This window comes from Lethenteron reissneri, chromosome 63 (genome assembly GCF_015708825.2).
Source record: "Lethenteron reissneri isolate LAM-NWPU_2019-01 chromosome 63, ASM1570882v1, whole genome shotgun sequence".
Lineage (NCBI taxonomy): Eukaryota > Metazoa > Chordata > Hyperoartia > Petromyzontiformes > Petromyzontidae > Lethenteron > Lethenteron reissneri.
In genome coordinates this window covers 5,119,790-5,127,172 of record NC_083841.1, presented here as the reverse complement: position 1 = coordinate 5,127,172, position 7,383 = coordinate 5,119,790, and positions in this window count along the sequence as shown.

The window sequence follows — 7,383 nt, the reverse complement described above, 5'->3', positions numbered from 1 at the left end:
GGGTGGGTGGGTTAGGTGGAGGGGGGCGGGGGGAGGGGGAAGGGGGGCGGGGGGAGGGGGGCGGGGGGAGGGGGGCGGGGGGGCGGGGGGCGGGGGGGCGGGGGGGTGGGGGTGGGGGGTGGGGGGCTACCCTCCCCCCTCCCCCCGCCTCTCGTCCTTGGCTCCATGAAAGGGCAGCGGAGAGAGCGCGCGCCGGGCGCCAACGGCGAAAATGTTCAGGGGGGGGGGGTGCAGGGGGGGTGCAGGGGGGGGGCGGGGGGGGGGGCGGGGGGGTGCGGGGGGGGGGGGTGCGGGGGGGGGGCGGGGGGGTGCGGGGGGGGGGTGCGGGGGGGGGTGAGGGGGGGACTCGTAAATATCGCGAGAGCCGGAGCGACACGAGAGAGAGAGTGACGAGTAAACAACAGCCCCCCCTCCCCCCACTGAGCCCCCCACACACTTAGCCCCCCCCACACTAAGCCCCCCCCCACTAAGCCCCCCCACACACTAAGCCCCCCCCCACTAAGCCCCCCCACCCCCCACCCCAAGGCCCCCACCCCCATTCCACCCTATCGGATTTCTTGCGTTGCCTTGATGACGCTTCACCTGAAACTTGTACAACTTGTCGTGCTGCTGATGATGCTGCTGATGATGATGATGCTGCTGATGATGGTGGTGACCTGAACATAGTACACTTTCCGTGCTGCTGATGATGACCTGAATACTCTATACTTGCCGTGCTGCTGATGATGCTGCTGCTGATGATGGTGGTGATGATGACCTGGACATCCTACAATTGCCGTGCTGCTGATGATGATGCAGCTGCTGCTGATGATGATGCTGCTGATGATGATGCTGCTGATGATGATGATGCTGATGGTGATGACCTGAACATCCTGCACTTTCCGTGCTGATGATGATGCTGCTGCTGATGATGATGGTGCTGATGATGACCTGAACATCGTACACTTGCCGTGCTGCTGATGATGCTGCTGATGATGATGATGATGATGCTGCTGATGATGATGATGACCTGCACATCGTACACTTGCCATGCTGCTGCTGATGATTATAATGCTGCTGATGGTGCTGATGATGATGACCTGGACATCGTACACTTGCCGTGCTGCTGATGATGATGATGCTGATGATGCTGCTCCTGCTGATGTTGATGACCTGAATATCCTACACTTGCCATGCTGCTGATGATGATGCTGCTGATGATATTGATGACCTGAACATCCTACACTTGCCGTGCTGCTGCTGATGATGATGCTGATGATGATGCTGATGATGACCTGAATATCCTACACTTGCCTTGCTGCTGATGATGCTGCTGCTGCTGATATTGATGACCTGAACATGCTACACTTGCCATGCTGCTGCTGATGATGATGCTGATGATGGTAATGCTGCTGATGATGATGTTGATGATGACGTGAACATCTTACAATTTCCATGCTGCTGCTGCTGCTGATGTCCCGAAACGCTTTCCATTGCCATGCTGTGCTGATGATGCTGCTGATGATGATGATCACTTGGAACACGTACAAGTGCCATGCCGCTGATGATAATGACGTAAAGTGTGCGCCGCTGTACAAATGTTTACCCTCGTAGCAGTATTATTCATCTTCTTGGTTCTTTCGGTAAAGTCACGTAGAATGGAAATAATAAAATATTAAAAATATAAAACATAATAAAATAATTCTCACGACGTTTCGGCCACAACGCAAGCAGCCGTCCTCAGGTGGAGAGCAGGTCGAAACGTCGTGAGAATGATTTTATTACGTTTCATTTTTATTATTGTATTACTTCCCTTTTACGTGACTTTACCGAAAGAACCAATAAGATGTATTAACTTTGTTTTATTTTTACGACTGGGAACCAAAGACTTGCAAGGCTGCTGTAAATGTTAAGAAGCACTGCCCTAGAACCTTCCCAGTAGAGGTCCCAACACGTGATTCTAGACATTCTAGATTTGAAGCTTTCGTGACTGCAGGGATTCATCTTCTTGGTTCTTTCGGTAAAGTCACGTAGAAGGGAAATAATAAAATAATAAAAATAAAACATAATAAATAATTTTAGATTTGAAGCTTTCGTGACCGCAAGGATTGATACTCTTAGTTCTTTCGGTAAAGTCACCGTGTAGGTAAAAAATGAAATTTAAATTTAGAAAAAATAAAACAATAAAATCACCACGTTTCGGAGGCAACATAAGAGCTTGCATCTTGAATCCCTGCCTCACTTGATGCAGCAAATCTGGCTGTGACGGTCCCACCTGATGACGGAGACTTGTGTTGCCTCCGAAACGTCGTGATTTTTATTTTATTTTTATTAATTTTAATTTCATTTTTTTACCTACCTGGTGACTTTACCGAAAGAACTAAGAGTATGCATCCTTGCAGTCACGAAAGCTTCAAATCTAGAATGTCAGCTGTCTGTCTGCTGACTGAACCCCAACTCACACAGCACGCCGAGTCCTTGACTCCGATGCGGCTCCTGCTGTTGTGGAGTGACTAATGTAGCTAGCTATGGCAGCAGGGTCTGGTGGTACATATGCTAAATTCCTCTGTTGATATGCAAATTCCTTTGTCAAGGCGCTCTTCCTCCCCTAACCCAGCTTAAATATACGCTGCCAAGCTTGGTGGTGTTCATTCAGACGCTGTCTTTCCGACAGACCTGTTCTTCACCTGAGGACGGCTGCTTGCGTTGTGGCCGAAACGTCGTGAGAATTGTATTTTATTATGTTTTATTTTTTATTATTTTATTATTTCTCTTTTACGTGACTTTACCGAAAGAACTAAGAGTATGATTCTAGACAGCCAAACTCTTTCGCTCGATACTTTAAACTCTGCAAGTTCTAACGTCCAAATCCCAGGTGGTCCCAAATCTCCGCGTTTAAACTCTTGCCGTTGTCGTCAGCGGTTCATCTTCAACCTGGGGGTGGTGCATTTCTCGCATCGCCTGGGGGAGCGAGATGTCCTTTTCTGGTGGGGGTAGCGAGACGCGGCCAGATGATGAGTTTTTTTTTCTTGAAGGTAAATCATCGAAAACGCAAATTTGACACCGGGCACCAAAGTTACAACTTAACTTTGTTTCATCAAACGCTATGGATTTATTAATATTATTTTTTCAAACTTTACAATTCAGAACTACAGGGATGCAGTAAAGATTAATGTCCCACTGGTCTCGAGTTGTGAGATATATGCAGAGACGCTGCTGTGTCCTTTCAAGGGATGCGCTTTTTGCACAAATGTTTGTTACTCCTGCCGGTATGGGGTGTCCCTCTCTCTCGCGTCATACAGATCGCTGGCGGTGGGGTGGTGGGTGGGGTGGGTGGGTGGTGGGGTGGTGGGTGGGTGGTGGGTTGGGTGGTGGTGGGGTGGTGGGGTGGTGGGTGGTGGGGTCGTGGGGTGGTGGGGTGGTGGGGGTGGTGGGTGGGGAGGTGGGGTGGTGGGTGGGGTGGTGGCTGGGTGGGGTGGTGGGTGGGTGGTGGCTGGGTGGGGTGGTGGGTGGGGTGGTGGGGTGGTGGGGTGGTGGGGTGGTGGGTGGGGAGGTGGGGTGGTGGGTGGGGTGGTGGCTGGGTGGGGTGGTGGGTGGGCTGGTGGGGTGGTGGGGTGGTGGGTGGTGGGTGGGTGGGTGGGTCGGGTGGTGGGGTGGTGGGTGCGGGGTTTGGGTGGGTGGTGTGTTTGGTGGGTGGGTGGGTGGGTTTGTGGGTGTGTGGGTGGGTGGTGTGGTGGGTGGGTGGTGTGGTGGGTGGGTGGTGTGGTGGGTGGGTGGGTGGGTAGGTGGTGGGTGGGGTGGGTGGTGTGGTGAGTGTGTGGGGTAGTTGGTGGGTGGGTGATGGGGTGGGTGGGTGGTGGGGTGGTGGGTTGGTGGGTGGGGTGGTGGGTGCCTCCGCTGCGGTGTCTGTCCCACGTAGCGTCGACCTCCAAGTTCTCTATGTGTCTCTGTGTGAGTCTATGTGTCTCTGTGTGAGTCTATGCGTCTCTGTGTGAGTCTATGTGTCTCTGTGTGAGTCTATGTGTCTCTGGTAGTCTCTGTGTGGTCTATGTGTAGTCTATGGTCTCTGTGTGAGTCTATGGTCTCTGTGTGAGTCTATGGGTCTCTGTGTGAGTCTATGGGTCTCTGTGTGAGTCTATGGGTCTCTGTGTGAGTCTATGGGTCTCTGTGTGAGTCTATGGGTCTCTGTGAGAGTCTATGTGTCTCTGTGTGAGTCTATGGGTCTCTGTGTGAGTCTATGGGTCTTATGAGTCTATGGTCTCTGTGTGAGTCTATGGGTCTCTGTGTGAGTCTATGGGTCTCTGTGTGAGTCTATGGGTCTCTGTGTGAGTCTATGGGTCTCTGTGTGAGTCTATGGGTCTCTGTGTGAGTCTATGGGTCTCTGTGTGAGTCTATGTCTCTGTGTGAGTCTGTGGGTCTCTGTGTGAGTCTGTGGGTCTCTACGTGAGTCTATGGGTCTCTGTGTGAGTCTATGTCTCTGTGTGAGTCTGTGGGTCTCTGTGTGAGTCTATGGGTCTCTGTGTGAGTCTATGGGTCTCTGTGTGAGTCTATGGGTCTCTGTGTGAGTCTATGGGTCTCTGTGTGAGTCTATGGGTCTCTGTGTGAGTCTATGGGTCTCTGTGTGAGTCTATGGGTCTCTGTGTGAGTCTATGGGTCTCTGTGTGAGTCTATGTGTCTCTGTGTGAGTCTATGGGTCTGTGAGTCTATGGGTCTCTGAGTGATATGGGTCTCGTGTGAGTCTATGGTCTCTGTGTGAGTCTGTGGGTCTCTACGTGAGTCTATGGGTCTCTGTGTGAGTCTATGTCTCTGTGTGAGTCTGTGGGTCTCTGTGTGAGTCTATGGGTCTCTGTGTGAGTCTATGTCTCTGTGTGAGTCTATGGGTCTCTGTGTGAGTCTATGGGTCTCTGTGTGAGTCTATGGGTCTCTGTGTGAGTCTATGGGTCTGTGTGAGTCTATGGGTCTCTGTGTGAGTCTATGGGTCTCTGTGTGAGTCTATGGTCTCTGTGTGAGTCTATGGGTCTCTGTGTGAGTCTATGGGTCTCTGTGTGAGTCTATGGGTCTCTGTGTGAGTCTATGGGTCTCTGTGTGAGTCTATGTGTCTCTGTGTGAGTCTATGGGTCTCTGTGTGAGTCTATGGGTCTCTGTGTGAGTCTATGGGTCTCTGTGTGAGTCTATGGGTCTCTGTGTGAGTCTATGGGTCTCTGTGTGAGTCTATGGGTCTCTGTGTGAGTCTATGTTCTCTCTGTGTGAGTCTATGGGTCTCTGTGTGAGTCTATGGGTCTCTGTGTGAGTCTATGTGTCTCTGTGTGAGTCTATGGGTCTCTGTGTGAGTCTATGGGTCTCTGTGTGAGTCTATGGGTCTCTGTGTGAGTCTATGGGTCTCTGTGTGAGTCTATGGGTCTCTGTGTGCGTCTATGGGTCTCTGTGTGAGTCTATGGGTCTCTGTGTGAGTCTATGTGTCTCTGTGTGAGTCTATGGGTCTCTGTGTGAGTCTATGGGTCTCTGTGTGAGTCTATGGGTCTCTGTGTGAGTCTATGGGTCTCTGTGTGAGTCTATGGTCTCTGTGTGAGTCTATGGTCTCTGTGTGAGTCTATGGGTCTCTGTGTGAGTCTATGGGTCTCTGTGTGTCTATGGGTCTCTGTGTGAGTCTATGGGTCTCTGTGTGAGTCTATGGGTCTCTGTGTGAGTCTATGGGTCTCTGTGTGAGTCTATGGGTCTCTGTGTGAGTCTATGGGTCTCTGTGTGAGTCTATGGTTCTGTGTGAGTCTATGGGTCTCTGTGTGAGTCTATGGGTCTCTGTGTGAGTCTGGTCTCTGTGTGAGTCTATGGGTCTCTGTGTGAGTCTATGGGTCTCTGTGTGAGTCTATGGGTCTCTGTGTGAGTCTATGGGTCTCTGTGTGAGTCTATGGGTCTCTGTGTGAGTCTATGGGTCTCTGTGTGAGTCTATGGGTCTCTGTGTGAGTCTATGGGTCTCTGTGTGAGTCTATGGGTCTCTGTGTGAGTCTATGGTCTCTGTGTGAGTCTCTGTGTCTTGTGGGTCTCTGTGTGAGTCTATGGGTCTCTGTGTGAGTCTATGGGTCTCTGTGTGAGTCTATGGGTCTCTGTGTGAGTCTATGTGTCTCTGTGTGAGTCTATGTGTCTCTGTGTGAGTCTATGGGTCTCTGTGTGAGTCTATGTGTTTCTGTGTGAGTCTATGGGTCTCTGTGTGAGTCTATGGGTCTCTGTGTGAGTATGTGTCTCTGTGCGAGGTCTATGGGTCTCTGTGTTAGTCTATGGTCTCTGTGTGAGTCTTATGGGTCTCTGTGTGAGTCTATGTCTCTGTGTGAGTCTATGGGTCTCTGTGTGAGTCTATGGGTCTCTGTGTGAGTCTATGGGTATCTGTGTGAGTCTATGGGTCTCTGTGTGAGTATGGGTCTCTGTTGTTAGTCTATGTGTCTCTGCGTGAGTCTCTGTGTCTCTGTGTAGTCTATGTGGAGTCTATGCGGTCTCTGTGTGAGTCTAGGGTTCTGTGTGAGTCTATGGTCTCTGTGTGAGTCTATGGGTCTCTGTGTGAGTTTATGGGTCTCTGTGTGGTCTATGTGTCTCTGTGTGAGTCTATGGGTCTCTGTGTGAGTCTATGAGTCTCTGTGTGAGTCTATGGTCTCTGTGAGTCATATGGGTCTCTGTGTGAGTCTATGGGTCTCTGTGCTGAGTGTTCGTGTTTCCGTGTGAGTGTATGGTCTCTGTGTGAGTCTATGGGTCTCTGTGTGAGTCTATGGGTCTCTGTGTGAGTCTATGTGTCTCTGTGTGAGTCTATGGGTCTCTGTTTGTGTGGTCTATGGGTCTCTGTGTGAGTCTATGGGTCTCTGTGTGAGTCTATGGGTCTCTGTGTGAGTCATGTGGTCTCTGTGTGAGTCTCTGGTCTATGTGTGAGTCTATGGTCTCTGTGTGAGTCTATGGGTCTCTGTGTGAGTCTATGGGTCTCTGTGTGAGTCTATGTGTCTCTGTGTGAGTCTATGGGTCTCTGTGTGAGTCTATGTGTCTCTGTGTGAGTCTATGGGTCTCATGTGTAGTCTATGGGTCTCTGTGTGAGTCTATGGGTCTCTGTGTGAGTCTATGGGTTCTCTGTGTGAGTCTATGGTCTCTGTGTGAGTCTATGGGTCTCTGTGTGAGTCTATGGGTCTCTGTGTGAGTCTATGGGTCTCTGTGTGAGGTCTATGGGTCTCTGTGTGAGTCTATGGTTGACTTGTGTGAGTCTATGTGTCTCTGGTGAGTCTATGGGTCTCTGTGTGAGTCTATGGGTCTCTGTGTGAGTCTATGGGAATCTGTGTGAGTCTATGGGTACTCTGTGAGAGTCTAGGGTCTCTGTTGTGAGTCTATGGGTCTCTGTGTGAGTCTAGGATCTCTGTGTGAGTCTATGGAGTC